General features: G+C 46.2%; 1 protein-coding gene across 3 annotated transcripts in view; it reads left to right on the top strand.

The window, feature by feature from the left end:
• The first annotated feature begins 281 nt into the window (after positions 1–281).
• MRAS (muscle RAS oncogene homolog) overlaps positions 282–14569 on the top strand; it is a 61122-nt gene continuing 46834 nt past the window's right edge. The window contains exon 1 of one of the 3 annotated variants that reach the window (XM_075001732.1): positions 282–428. The gene's annotated coding sequence lies outside the window, so the exon portion shown is untranslated. Of the gene's footprint in view, positions 429–517; positions 703–14569 lie in introns of those variants that run through there. The other 2 variants (XM_075001733.1, XM_075001731.1) reach the window with 2 other exon arrangements.

Here is a 14569-nt window from a genome sequence, read left to right as displayed (position 1 = left end):
TTAAGACTTGTTCCCGGCCCCGCGGGACACCTGCTGGGAATTGAGGCGGTGTGGTGGGGGGCGCTCAATAAATAGCCCTGTCTCTTCTGCCGGGCGCGGCAGCCGAGTCCCAGGGCCGCCGAAGCCAGCGAAGAAGCCCGTGTGTAAACAGCGCCGATGACTCACGAAAGGCTCTCACACTCCGGACACGCCTTAAGGTGGCGCAGCCACATTTCCCAGCCCGCGGTCCACCTTAAAAGCAACTCCTGGGAGTCCGCTCGGCGGAGCAGTCCATTCGCCAAAGGGAGGGATGGTTGCCTGTGCTGGCCCCGATCTACAGAGCAGCCTGGTCCCCCGGGACTCGACGAGCCCCAGCGGGGCAGGGGACTGGGCGCAAGCAGGAGGTCTGTTTCCAACAGACGCTTCTCAGCTGCTCCTGCGCCGGCCTGGTGAGCAGCTAACCCCCATTCCCCCCCCCCTTGGCGCCCTGCTATTTTTAGCCGCAGCTCTTGCAATATAAAGAATGGTTGGAGCGGGACCCTGCCTGCGGAGAGGTTTGCTGCCGCTTTAAGGGGAGCGGGGCAATTCGGCTGTGAGGGCGGCTGGAGGGGAGTCGATTGCCCACCCGCTGCGCCCCGGGGATGCTGTGAGAGAGGGGGGAGCAGCGGGATCCTACCTGGGCACGTTCCCCAGGACGGGGCGGGACAGGCTCTGCTCTGCCCGGTGAGTGGCGCGCAATGGGGTCCTGACTCCGGCCAGCCCTTTGCTGAGCCTGGGGTTGTCAGCCGGGCGGCTGCGGGCTCGGAACTGACAGCTGCGTCGGCACCTCGTGCTGCAAGGCGCGCGGGGCGGGGGCTGCTGGCGCGGGTCGCTTTCTTGCGCGATTCCTCCCTATAAGGTCGTGTGACACGGCCTGACCCGCCAGTCTGGGGCGGCGGGGGGCGGGGGGTTTGAAACGGGTCCTGGTGCAACTTGCTTCGCCCCAAGTCGAAGCTCCCCCGGGCGCTCGGTGGGCGGAGGCGCTTTCTGTTTTGCAAGGGAAGCGCGCCGAGGCTGGGCGGCTGGGCTCTCTAACAAGCCCCCTCTGGGGAGCCTAAATGGGCGCTGTTGCTTTAACTGTCTAAAGATGCGGCTTTTCTTGCTCAGCTGCCCGCCGCTTTCCAGCTCCCGCTGTATTGTGCCTCGCCGCACGCTGCGAATGATGTATCTGCCGGGCTTCGGTGTGAGCCACGTTTCCTAGGCTCCTCCATGGAGACAGTTCTGGGGCCAGATCACTTTCTCTTTGTTTATAGTTCAGCGTCAGGAAAATAGGGTGTTTGGAAGCAACAGCTTCAAGGGTCACCGTCTTAAAAGGTATTTCAGGGTCAATGGAGCTGGGGTGTGGCAGCCACCCCTGGTTTGAAATAAGGGGTCCAGTTTTGTTCCATGGTTTACAAGACAAACCTCCCCCCCAACAAAAAAAAATGTTCCCACACCACTGAAATATTTGCAACCTTATTTTTCCCATTGATGTTTTTTAAGTAAAAAGCGATGCGCCTACCGGGTCTGATTCAAAGATAGTTCCCAAAGTATAGCAGGTTGGGGGGCGGATTCTTAGTGAAAATGTGTAAATTAAATACATTGGTTTAAAGCTTCACTCCCTGGCACACACACTCTCTCTCTTTCACACCAGAGTGAAGCAGTAGGTTCAGGGTTGCATTTTTCAGAGTTGCCTATTGATCATTAACTTTCATGGGCTGTAGGGGTCTTGATCGCTGACGTTCCTTGCTTCGTCGTCTTGCATTTTTGGACTATTGAATATTTTTGCAAACTGTCTGGGCAGTGGGGCTTTTCACTTTGTATTATGGTGCTAGAGCACAGAGTAATTTGCCAGGCATCTAAATGGGATTTGTAGACACAGGTGTTCCTTTCTTAGAGTTAATGGGGAAAAATTGCTGTTAAAAACAATGCCAAATATATTTAATAACACAGCTAATCGGCTCTAACTCGTATTTGCCTTGTGACAAAGTACCAGAAACCCGAGAAGAATCTGTAAACTCCCCATCTATTTCAGTCTGAATCTACAACTACTGGAGCTGTGACTTAGTAATGATACTCTGTATTTCCATCCAGAGATCTCAAAGCACTTTGCAAAATTAGCAAACCCCCATTTTACAGATTGAGAAGCTGAGGCACAGAGGTGTTATCTGACCATCTCCAGATGATGGAAGAAAGGGTTGTGCTGAGATTAAAACCTAGGCTGGATGATCTCCCGTTCTGTGCTCTAACCATCAGATCACACAGTGCAGCAGAGTGTCTAATTTATTAACTGTCAGTAATGCACGAAGCACTTTTATGTATAAATTTCAAGCCATTCCAGGGTGAAAGGTAGACACTTTGGACGGTAAGCTTTTGGGGGCAGAGACTGTCTTTGTTCTATGTGCATTCACAATGAAAGCCTGTTTGAGGAGTCCTGATACTGCCTCAGTATAAATAACACTGTGGACCATTGCTGTGTGTGAAATCGGTAGGCCAAAATTTCCATCTTAGATATTTGTTAGGTAACCCCCTTATCAAAGATGGAAGTTTTGGCCATTTGCTATCCAGGGTTTCATTTAAGGTTGGTTTTAATGCCAGGCCTATTCCAGTCTTTAAGGGGTACCATCAACTGGAAAATCATAGTTGTCGGATCTAGAAAGTATTGCTCATGCAACAGTTTCAAGGAACTGCTAAGGCACAAGTTTGTGGTCAATTCAGTGTAGCTGAACCTGTGTTTACACAGAGCAGTACTGAAGTCAGCAGGACCCTGTGTGGGAGCAAGGATCTAATCACACCAGTCTGCTTTTGAGATTGGGGCCTGGCGCTGCAATAATAAGCTTTCTCTGTTTTATGTGTGTTTTGGAATCACTTGCCCCCTCTGTGTTGCCTTGAACCTGGCACCCATTTTGTCAGGTTGATACCAGTGCAAAAGCAAGCTCCATCAACTTGTGCCGTGATGGAAGGACTCTTTGGAAAAGAGCCTTTACAAAGGGAGTTAAAATAATAGAACTTCTTCAAAAAAAAAATCCAGCCCATGCTGTTTAATGATCTCTCTACAAAAAGCTGAAGATTTTTATTTTTTATTTTTTTTATTACTCACTTACCAAAACTGAAAGATGACAGTGTCCATCTGTATTACTGGTGCAAACATGAGCACATGTGGCCCGTTCTCCACCAGCAACTCTTCATAACTCTTCTTTTTAAGTATTTTGAATTCTTCTTCCTTCATTCCAGTGAATCCCACCAAATACCAAATGTAGCTTGACTCTGCAAAGTGGGCTAAAGTCTTCTCTGGCCTGATAGCAGTGCAGTCAACAGTGCCCACTTCTCTGGCACGGTGTGAAAGGCAGTTTATATTTAACAAAGCATTTGCTGGGGGTTTTCACAAGTGCAAGACTTTTATGCAAGAAATTAAAGAAACAAAGCTTTCCCTTTTTCCATCATTTTTAAACAGCCTAGCAAAAGGAAAGGGGTGGGAAATTAGATCATCTGTCAGTGCAACCAGAGGCGCTTTTTTTTTCCCCCTCTTGGCACTGAAAAAGATACGTTGATGTTTTGGGGATGGAGGGAGGAGAGAGAAAGAGATGTCAGGTTTTTAAAATAAAACCTGACGAAGAAGATGTTTTACCCTTCCAAACCGGTAAGATTGCGGCTTCATACCTGTGCTAGTGCTGTAACTGTCACTGAAGCAATTGATGTATGTCCAAATGAACGTTGTGTAAATGAGTGCAATGAATCAGTGTAGCTGGCATCTTTCCCTCGATTCTCTTGCACTTTCTGGCACAACATACAGAGGTAATTTTTCTGCACCAGGGACAGCTTGCATATCTACTTCTAACCACGTAATATGATCTGAGAAATCATTCTCCTGCCTAACCAGGCCTACCCTCTGCTCGGTAATACTGGTAATTCACTTTGCACCATCCATTTGGAGGTCTTTCTGACGGTGGGGGAGGGAACTTGGGGTGTTTGCTCTGTCTGTGCTTTGCTTTCTTGTATTCATTTCTCCAGTGGGGATCAACACAAGGCCCTAGGCGTCACCTAAACTCTCAGGGCCTCCACACTGGTCCCCTGGATAGGGGTGAATTTCATGATAAATAAGGCGGGGAGTAGATGCGGATCTCCTGAGTCATAATCTAGTGTGTTAACAACTGACCCTGCCTTCCTCCTGAGACTGCCCTTTTCGCGGGATGAGATGTTCTGTGTGTTGTACCTAATTGGTCTAGCCGGCTTGTGTGTAGTCAACTCTACCAGTTCCTGCCATTGGGAGACAAGGGCTTCTCTCCTGTCAGCCTGCTTTTTTGAACCAAAGACCTTCGCCATCCTGAGGAAAGAAGTCTGGATCTCAGGAAGGAGGCTAGGTTTTTGATGAAAACACTGGATAATGGCTTAGGAGACCTGGGTCCACTTCTTACCTCTGCCACAGACTTCCAGTGTGACCATGGCTAACTCACTTGATCTCTCTGTGCCTACTTCCCAAGCTTATACTTACATGGTGCATTCTTTACTCTGTCTTGCATTTTGATTGTAGGATAAAGAGATTCTCTCTTATGTCTGTATACATGCTGCCCTTGTTAAAGTGGGTCTTCTTGACACAACAGTAATATTAATGAGGCCACAATAACAGTGACATGAGACAGGTGCTTTTGTGAGCCATCCTAATGGCAAAGTATATGGAAGGCAACGAGAGAGGGAATCTGATAAGGAATTCATTTTCAGGCTTCCAGGAGGCTCTCATAAACAGGGCTGAGCGAGACAGAAATAATCTTAAATTATGGAACCACAGCTCGAAAATGACCTTTTAAAAATCAACGTTGTTATTCTTCGTGACTAAGGCACTGAAAAGTTAATAAAATATTGAGCTCAGGGGATGTGGAGAATTCAAACTAACTGAAAACAGAACCGTTATGAAATCAGCAGATGGGAAGAATGTAAGCCACTTGGCTTGCAGGCAATGGTCCTTCTTGCTGCTACCGCAGTTGAGAACAAAGGTCCTTGGGGGGAGAGAATACAGCATACTGCATCCTGAAGTGTCACCACCACAGACTAAGGCTGCTGCTACCTGTCGGAGGTGCCATCGTAATGAGGCAATTTGAAGCAGGCTAATGAGGCACAAACGTGCATATTCAGCACCTTATTAGTATAGTGACAGCCACACGAACAGACTTCAAATTGCAGATTGCCAGTGAAGATGGGGGCAGCTTCAAAATATGCGCCCCACTTCGACATCACTCCGATCTAGTTCTGTGGGAGCAAGGGAATGATGTCGAAGTAGAGCACTTATTTCAAAGCTGCCCCCCATCTTCACTGGCAATCTGAAATATGAAGTCTGTTTGCCTGGCGATTGATTATGTTAATGAGGCACTGCATATGCAGGCTAGAGCCTCATTAGCCTGCTTTGAATTGCCTCATTACCATGGCCTTCTGATGGGAGAATGGTAGTGTAGCAGCAGCCTAAGAAGAGAAACTGGGAAAGAAGCAGCCAAAATTTCAGTGGCCCGATCCTGCTTGGGTACAACAGAGTAACTCCATTGTCTCTAGCAGCTTTTACGATAAGCATGGTCTTATAGATCCTTCCAAACAGAAAGGAGCAATAGAATCTAAGGGTACATCTACACTACCCAGAAGATTGATCCAGTCAGTGTTAATCTTCCGGGGTTTGATTTTGCGTGCCAAGTGTGGATGCACAAAATCGAACTATCAGGGGTTGACAGTCGACCCCTGTAACTCCTTGTTCTCACAAGAAGTGAGGGAGGCTGAAGGGAGAGTCTCTCACATCAGCCTCCCGCCGTGAGGACAGCCAGGCTAGTTGATTCCAGCTACACAACTGCTATAGCTGGAATTATGTGTCTACCATCGACTTTAAGATCTAGTGTAGACCTGCCCTTAGATAGCAAGGCCAGAGGGGACAGTTGTGATCCTCTGTTCTGATTCCTGCACAAAGCAGGCCAGGAAACTTCTCCAGAATAATTCCTGTTTGGTTTCAAGGTTTCTGGCTCTCTGATTAGCTGTTCTAGAATCAAATGAAGTGGTCGTGATATTGGAGGTAATATTGGTGAGGGAGTAATGTGGATGGAAAAATCTACACGGAGGTACGACTGAGTGAATGTACCCTGCCAGGTGGTGGTATAATAACTGTGATGGGATGAAGAGATCCAGTGCGAGGAAACACTGAGGGAGCTGGAGGAAAGCTTGGCTGTTTTTTAGTAGATTCATGTCTTTATGGATAATCTGCTCACCCAATGGCTGCGTGAGCTTTTTAGCTTTTTTTTAAGTAAGTGGTGGGGAGCCAAGAACATATGTACTGAGCTGGCTGCATTTCAACCACTGGACTCTCCTTCCAGATAAAGAACTAGCCTGGGAGGTAAGAATTGCATGCTCAAACCCTGGCTGCATCACAGATTTCTTTGGTGCCCTAGGACAACTTACCTAGGCCCAGACTGTGAGAGGTACTTAGCTGTTCCCACACTCAGTATGGCAATGCTCAGTTCTCATTTTCAAAAACGATTGAGGCACTCAATCTCAATCCCTCTTACACGTGAAATGCTGGCTTCTAAATCATTGAGATTTTACAGCGCTGAGTGCAGTGACCCCTAAATACCTTTTAAATATCTGGGCTTTTGCCTTGCTGTGCCTCATTTCAACCTCTGTATGATGGGCATAACAGCATGTCGCTAGCTCCCAGAGTGTGGCGAAGATACATACATGTGGATCGCAGATACTGCAGAAAATGGAGCCATATATGTGCCTAAAGGACAGCTTTTACTAGAGCATCTCCTTCCAGATGATTTTCAGCCTGTGCTCTCTGCAGCAGCAGCAGCAAGACCCGTAGGGCTGGTTCTCCACTCTATGTCCATAAATGGCCCAGAGAGAAATTCCCCTTGTGTTGCAACTGCTCAGTTGCATCTGAAAACTCATCCCCTGGTAAGTTATGGTCAGAATCTGTCATCGTTAACTTCTACTTGCTGTCGTCTTCTCTGTTGCTTGATTACAAACCACAGCACTCAGCTTGTTGGTTTTCAATGGAAGTTTTCTAAGTAACTCCCTGTGATGAAGCTCTGCACTTTGCTGGCTTCCCAGGTAGTCAGATGTCTGCATACTGTCTCCCCTGCCCCTCCAGCTCCAAACCGCTTCAGTTTTGGGGATAGAAATGGTCTGACACTCCCTGGCCTGCAAGATCAGCATTTGCACTGGTAAGTTAGAATGCTGGTGACCACTGAAACCCTGAAAGGTCTGTTTTAAATTCTTTCCAAATAGTTGGTGTAACTTAATACACTATAATACGATTTTGTCATCACGCAAGCCTTTTTATTGCTGCAGACTCTGTGCATGAAGTGTCTATCATACAGCAACTCTCTTCCAAATATGTTCATGTTAGAACGTCAGGTTACCAGGGGAATGGGAACCTGAAAAGCTTATTGGTTTGGGTTTTTATCCCTGAGGTGGAGGCAAGCCAGGAGTTTCACAACTATAAAAATGTCTGCTGCTGGATCATGGATAGTGGGGTTTTTTTTTCTCCCTGCAGAAGGCAGATGTAAACTGATGTTCTCCTTGCCAAATACAGACTAGACACCGCTTAGATTCTAAGACTAGACAAGCACAACTGGGGTGTCTGTGGCTGTCAGATTAGCTGGCAGTTGGGACCTGTCTTGTCCAATGTGTGTGTTTTAGCTCTTCAGCTGGTGTTAACTGATGTAGGCCCATTGAAGTAAAAGGGATTGCACTAATTAACACTAAGGAAGAAAATTAATTCAGCTACAGTGATTTTCAGTGAAGATCTCACCTATTGTATGGGTCTGACTGTCTTTTTAATTTCTTGGGTCCAATTCTAATCTCTGTTACACCAATGTAACTATAATATCAGTGGTGTTTAACTGCTGATTTTTACTTCAATAGAAGTAAGAAGAGAATAGGTCCCTTACTTAAAAAAGCCAATAATTTTTGTTTAATTATTTGTATGATTTATAGACTACCTCTTATCTTTAAACAGTTTCCAGTTATTTTAGAAGATAAAATGTTCAGAAACATGGGTATGTTTCTGTGGGATTTGAGCCCTAAACCCTAAGTTCATTTTCTGAAATGGGGAATCAGGATTCAAAATCATTTGATTTTTGCTTTGCCATCAACTTAAATCCCTCAAGAGCTAGGCTTTACATATTTCTGAACACTTTCATCAGAAACTGTACAGTGATTATCACTTTGTTTCTTTAAATTCTCTATCTCAAGAAAAACCTGAGTACCCCTCTTTCCAGATGCTGGCTGAAAGGATTGAAAATTTCAAACTTTTTAAAAAATGCAGCTGCCATAGACAGTCTTGCTAGGCAGGTCTGAGAAGAAGGTCATGCCCTCTCTTTAACCTGTTGGAATGGCTGCCATAGACCTTGCTCATTGTTAATTATCCGTAACCTATGACTGAAAGATGTATGGAACATTCTCAAGCTACTTAGAAAAGATGATTATCATGATGATATCTCAGCCAGCATCACAAATGGAGCTAAATCAAGTGTTTCCCCAGAGACAACCAGAGTGATGGCTTCCCATAGCTTAAATATAGTTCTGTGTTTTTAGTAGTAATTAGTGCTCAGCTTGTCAGTCCAAAGTGGACAACCGTATAGTTACAACAGTCCAAAACTGTTCAGTAAACAACATATTTGCATAGGTAAGACTTTAATTGTCTTACAGTGTTTGAATTCATTAATATTGATCTCTCTCTCTCTCTCTCTCTGGGATTTTCATGTCCTCCACTACCAAAGAATCTGAGCACTTGACAATCTTGAATTTATTTAGCCCTACAATAGTCTCTTAAGATCAGGAAGTGCTACTACTCTCACTTTTTATAGCTGAGGAACCAGGCCTGCTGAGGGAGAGGCGGTGGGAGTGGGGGCAGGGGCAGCTGGCCAGAGCTCTGATCTCTTTAAATTGACACTGGAGCGCTCCAGATGGCTCTGAGGGCTGGTGGGGGGCAGAGCCAGCTCAGTGGAGCCCAGCTGGTGGGCAGGGCCCAAGACAGTACGCTGACTGCAGGGCCCCAGATGGTGATAGCGGATACTGATTTCAACTGGAGCATGGGGCCCTAACAGCTAAGGCTGGGCCTGAAGGGATTGGGGGGAGAGTGGCATGGCTGCTCTGGGAAGCCCCGAGGGTTGGCTGCCCCCAGTCCTACGCCAGCCCTTTCAGGAACGCGGAGCCACCTCCACATTTTGCCCTGGGATCTGGCAAGTCTGTCGGCCAACCTTTGGGGAACTGAAACAGAGGCCCTAGGAGTATGTCTATGCTACAGTTTTAAAAAAAAAGAGAAAACTGTGGCACCAAGTTTTGGGGCTGGGTCAGCTGGCTTAAGTTGCAGGGCTCTAAAACAGCTGCATAGATGTCCAGGCTCTGAGAGCAGAGGAGGGCCTGTGGCCTGCAATGTGTAGGAGGTCAGACTGCACAATCACGATGATCTGTTCTGTCTATAAGCCTACGAGACTGCATAGCTCCTTATCCTTTTGCAGTCTAGCAAAACTGCTTACCTGCTTTGCATGTGAATGGTTAAATAATCAACCAGTTCCTGCCCATTCTCTCGTGAGTTAATGTCCCTGCCAATCCATTTTTCCCAACTTTCAAATCATGGACGTAAAATAAGTTAGTATGACACAATATAGAGTCTAAGGTAACTGAGAACCACAGGACAAACTCAGCTCTTGAGGCTGAATCTATGCAGCAGATTGCGTGGGAATTGCCAGCTCAGGCCGATGTATCCCTAAGCTAGCAGGTTAACCGAATAGCAGCATAGCCACAGTGGCACACTTGTACCAAAGGGTGGCAGCCACAGCATAATCCCATCTGAGGTCCTAGGTACACACTCAGGCAGCTAGTCTGAGCCCTTGCAGCCACCTGGATGTTAGTGTGTGTGTCTGAGCTGGGAATTCCACTCCCAGCTGCTGTGTGGACATACCCTCCATGAGAAAAGCAAAACAGACTTACTTCGGAGGGTGTTTGTGTATTGCAATATGCTCTGCAGGCTTGGAGGGAAATAGCAAAAAGATTGAAATACTAGGATGTAAAAGCAAAAGAGAATGTTTTGGATTGAGGCTGGTTGAGGGGTCCAGGGCTGCCGATTGGAGGAGGAGGAGGGAACAAAGAGGACAGCTACACTATGGCTCAGCAACTTGAAAAGGCCCGGGTGCCCTGCCTGCTGCTGCTGCAGCAGCGGCTGAAGCTCCGGGCCCTTTTAAATCACCGCTGAAGCTCCTGGCTGCACCGTCTACGCAGTGAAGAAGGGCTGGCCAAGGGAGACTAGACCCCATTGTGACCTTTCTGGAAGGCCCCTTGCCAACTCTCCTAGGGGCCTAGCGTTTCTGTCCTCGGCCTTGGAAGGGTCTGTCCCTTTATGACTTGGGAAGAATCATGCCTCCCATTGCAGAAGTCCCTGGGTGGAATTCTCTGGCATGTGTCATGCAGGAGGTCAGATGGGATGACCGTAATGGTCCCTTCTGGACTTGAAAATCTATGAGGCAGAGATGAAGCATAACTAGGCCTGATGACATCAGCTTGGGGAGACACAAAGAGAAATGAAGTGCCCAGATGAGCTGTGGGGAGCAGAGAGAAGATGAGGTAGTCAGAAAGCAATCTTGGAAAGGGAGGGGATGGTATGTAGGCAATTAATATGAAATACTAACACTTCAGGGGGAAAAAATTGCTAATGTTGAGCAGAGCCTTGAAACCAATGGGGAGGTTGTTTGAGGCTTGGGCCTATGAAGCGTGACTATATTGTTAAATAATAATGCATAGCTCTTAAGTAATGCTTTTTATCAGTGGCTCTCAATGCGCTTTTATGAAGGACGTCAGGATTGTTATGTCCACTCTACAAATCGAGAAACTGAGGCACAGCAAGGCTGACTTGTGCATAATCTGTGACCAGAGCACGTATAAATTTATAGCCTGTCTATTGTGACACAATTTTAAAAATAAAATATTTTCTGATAGCTGTTACTGAGACTATAAGAGACTGGCTAATGAGATGATTAGGAACAACAGCAAATTATTCCTGGATTACTGTACATTTAAGCACTGAATAGAAGCCAATGAACTAAAAATTTGTTTGTAGCTTTAAATATGGGGAATTGGCAGTGACCTGACTGAACTGTCATTTTCCCCTTCCATGAGATTGGGTGTATACTGAATTCAGGCTGTGTTTATATGTGGTAAAAGGACGTAGACCCAAAAATGCTGAGGATGGCAGTGGTTAAACTGAAACATGCTGTGGCAGGAAATAATCCTGTCCCTTAGCAGTCCTGATTTTTTTAAAGTTTATGAAACACAGCTGGAATCTGTAACTATCCCTACTATGCCTCTGTGCTTTTTAATGAAGAGAATTTTGTATCCAGAAACGTGTCAAGACATTGTCAAATGCGCTCAGGTTGTGTTACAACTCACATGGTCAAAGTAAAATATAGCACTGTTTATAGTTCTTTCAAGTGATAAGGTCTAGACTGAGGCTGATCTTGGCGGTGTCCTTGAGTCTGTGTCAAAGCACACGTACGCGCACACAAGTCAGCAAGTGGAGTGGAAATCTTTGTGTGAGAGAATTGTGTAGTTCAAAAAAGGACCAGATTCTGAGCGCCATTGAATTCCACATCAAAACACTTGTTGATCTCTGGGTTTAGCTTGGAAAGAATGCAAAGCGCAGTCAGGAGCCTTACCTGAGGAGAGACTGCAGGCCGAATGATGGAAGCAAAGACAATTTACACCCAAAAGGTGTTTGATTTTCTTTCCAAGAGGGATAACTTATGCACATAAACTATCCTATTGTAAAATTCTAATTACAACTAGAGACACTCTTTTTCATTGAGCTAACTAGGTGAGACCCACATTATGCATGGGCACACGGTTCCTGTCTCCTAATTTACCTCATAACAACTCCAGGTGCTTTGTCTCCATTATGTTAGTTTTCCTTTGGAAAAACGCCTTTATTTTGTATGTGGTGAAGGCAAAGTTCAAATATGCCTTAGTGAAACATTCCACTGGGGAGTTCACCACAAGTACTTAAACCTTGTGAGAATCAAAGCAGTGATGCTTGCTCAGCAAATGTGAGTTGCCTCAGGAGAAGGCAAGGATCTGGGTGACTTAGGAAAGATAAGATACGCACCCATCTTTGACTCCTTGGATAAGATAACTGAATGTGGTGAGGAAGCCAGTGGGGTATGTTTGTACAGTAAACCCCCGACTTATGCATAGGTTGCGTCCCGGGCAACCATGAATAACTTGAATTTAGCACAAGTCGGGGGAGCTGGGAAACTGACCAGCATTGCTCCACTGGTCAGTCTCCTGACTCCTGGGATGGCTGTGAGCCAGGCAGCAGGCTGGTTCCTGCCCCCAACCTCCCCTGCTCCTTACAGGAGCTAGGAGACTGACCAGTGCTGCTGCAGGGGTCAGTTTCCCAGCTCCCAGGACTGGTGAGGACCCACAAAACAGGCAGCACCCTCTCTCCCAGCTCCCCACCTTGCAGGAACCAGGAAACTGTCCAGTGCTGCTGTACTGGTCAGTTTGCCGGCTCCCACAAGCGGAGGGAAGCCAGGAATGGAGGGGCCCCTGGAGCTAGGCTGCCCCCTGGTTCCAGGCTGCCCCTGACTCCTGGGAGCCAGGTAACTGACCAGCCTTGGTTCCCTGCTCCCTGCCACTCACAACTTCAACTTTTGTTAGTCCAAGTAACATGCAAGTTGAAATAGCATAAATAGGTTTTTTACTGTAAATGTGGAATTCCTGGTTTTGTTCTGTCCAGTGTTACTTTTCAGTTCAGTGCATTGATCGTAGTAATGCTGCCAGTTGCTTACGCAGTGTCTCATATCTTTGAAACGAAGGTGAATTCCTTGCAGTATTGTTGTGGATTGTGTATATGGATCATATACAGAGGGTCCTCGACATATTTAGCTCTGATAAGCGTTGCTTTGCGCCTACGCAATTGAAACTTTGAGGAACACGATGGAAAAATTCCTTTCGCTTACGTTGTTGCCTCATTTAGAAAGCTGACCAGCCAGGGGCCAGCTACCATGGGGCTGGCTTACCATCCGGGGCTGGCTTACCATCCAGGGCTGGCTGCTGCGGTGCTGGTTAACGCCAGGACAGCCACTCTGCAAACACATTGTTGACATTCTGCTGACTGCATGTCAAGGCTGCCTTTAGACAGCAGGGTTTGACATCAAACTGCTGGAGTTCTTAACCTCACCTCACTAGCCCAGTAAAAGAAAAGCAAGTTACCAGATGGTTTATTAAGTTGTGCAACTTAATCAACAAATGTTTTAGACCTTCCTCCCCAGTCTTTGTTTCGTATGGGGAAAATTCTTCATGATACATCACTTTGCTTTGCATTGCAAATCTCTAGTCCCTGCCCCTGACATGTATAAAGGACCCCCTGTACTGTACAAGGAATCCTTTAATGATGCCACTGCCTTCTAAGGCACACAAATGTGGGGAGGACCAAATCAGGATGACTGTATAATGCAAATGTTTACAGTGGTGCTTTAACTAGCATTCTTGGGAACTTTTTAGAAAGGTCCCTGTCGCAGCTAATAAAGTCTAGGTTGTTTTATTTCCTGTGTGGTAAGGGCATCTTTACTTTCCACAAAAAGGCGCAAAGTTGGGGTTTTTCAGCTCATGCATAAGAGATGAAGTTAACCACAAGGCAGCTCTAAACTCTTTTGCTTTATCAGAAGAAAGAATGGGGTCAGAATTGAACTTGTGCATTTGAGAAACTGACTCACGCCAACATGATTATTAGGCTTGAGGCCTCCTTCTGGTATACAACATCTGGGGTGAGAGTGAGCACCTGTGAGGCAAGTGTCTGATGTGAGAGAAGAGGTGTTTGTACTGCGTTAAACTAAAGAGACAACAATTTGGTCTCTCTTAAGGGGCAAAAGCAGAAGAATTAGCACGTTCTGGGTGAAAGAGGCTTTGTGGCTATGGGAACAGGGGGGATCTTTCAGCTGAGAATTTATTTTGCTTACAGCTTTAAGAAAATCTCTGTGAAGTGGTTATGTAAGTGCTGCTGTTTGGAACTGCTCTTGCTGTTTCTCAACTCCCACACGTTCCGGGTTGAATCAGGAATGTCAGTGCATTAGGTGAGCACAAGCGAGGGTATTGTGTTTCACAGTAATGTAAAAGTCATTCATTGGGTGGAAGGCTCTGAGCTCACTCGCTGATGGTTAAAACTATAAATACCTGCCAAGCCACTAGGTATAATGAAGGTGTTAACAGTAGTGAGTGGCAAATGATTTGAGTGACTGCTGAAGCCACATGGTTGGATAGCATTGGGAGAAGTGGCATGGTGGTAACTTAAGATTTCTTCTCCTTGGGGCTTTTTTCCTTCATAATGCAGTTTTTTCACTGACACTGCCCCCCCCTCTACAAATCAGTCCTGATGTGTGTCTAAAATGTAGTCATGCCTGGATTTATGTTGTCTTATGCCTTGACATCCCAGTGTCCTAACTTTTGAAGTAGTCGTGGTGGTGTTTGTAGCCATGTTTGCCTCTGGGATATTAGAGAGAACTTGGAAGAGGTAATATCTTTTAAGGGATCAACTTTTGTTAGTGAA

This window comes from Carettochelys insculpta, chromosome 8 (assembly GCF_033958435.1).
Source record: "Carettochelys insculpta isolate YL-2023 chromosome 8, ASM3395843v1, whole genome shotgun sequence".
NCBI classification, from domain to species: Eukaryota; Metazoa; Chordata; order Testudines; family Carettochelyidae; genus Carettochelys; species Carettochelys insculpta.
Note: the sequence above shows the minus strand (reverse complement) of the source record. Positions and strands in the feature narration are given on the sequence as shown.